Raw genomic sequence first — 655 nt, 5'->3', positions numbered from 1 at the left:
CCGGTGGTGACGGTGACACCCGCACTGTCGCACCTGCGTGACGGGTGTGTCTACACCCCGTCCAAGGGCACAGCGGGATGTACAGCCGGACGCGCGCGGTTGGATGTCTGGCTGGATGCGCACATGCTGGTGGGTACAGTCGGACGCCTCGATGGGCACAGGCTGGTGGGTACAGTCGGACTCCTCAATGAGGGGCATCCAACCTACACCCCGCTGGATGTGTACAGCAAGACACACAGTCAGACACACAGCCAGACGCACACAGCTGGGCGCAAGCAGGTGGACGCACAACTAGGTGCGCACAGCCGGACACATACACCCAGACACAAGGCCGGACACACAGGCAGATATAAACAGTCAGACACCCAGCCGGGAAGTCACAGCCGGACATGTACAACCGGACACACGGTGTCTGGACGCACCCAATTGGGCACATAGATGGACACACACAGTCGGACATGCAGGTGGTCACGCACAGCCAAGTGCAAACACCTGGACACGCACCAGGACGTGCACAGTCAGACATGCACAGCCGGACATGCACAGCCGGACATGCACACCTGGACGCATGCACACCTAGACACACACACACCTGGACGCGCACAGCCAGACATGCACAAGCGGACACATACACCTGGACGCATGCACACCTGGA

Source organism: Nothoprocta perdicaria, unplaced genomic scaffold (genome assembly GCF_003342845.1).
Source record: "Nothoprocta perdicaria isolate Ctin4 unplaced genomic scaffold, notPer1 scaffold_974, whole genome shotgun sequence".
Taxonomy (NCBI): domain Eukaryota; kingdom Metazoa; phylum Chordata; class Aves; order Tinamiformes; family Tinamidae; genus Nothoprocta; species Nothoprocta perdicaria.
Note: the sequence above shows the minus strand (reverse complement) of the source record.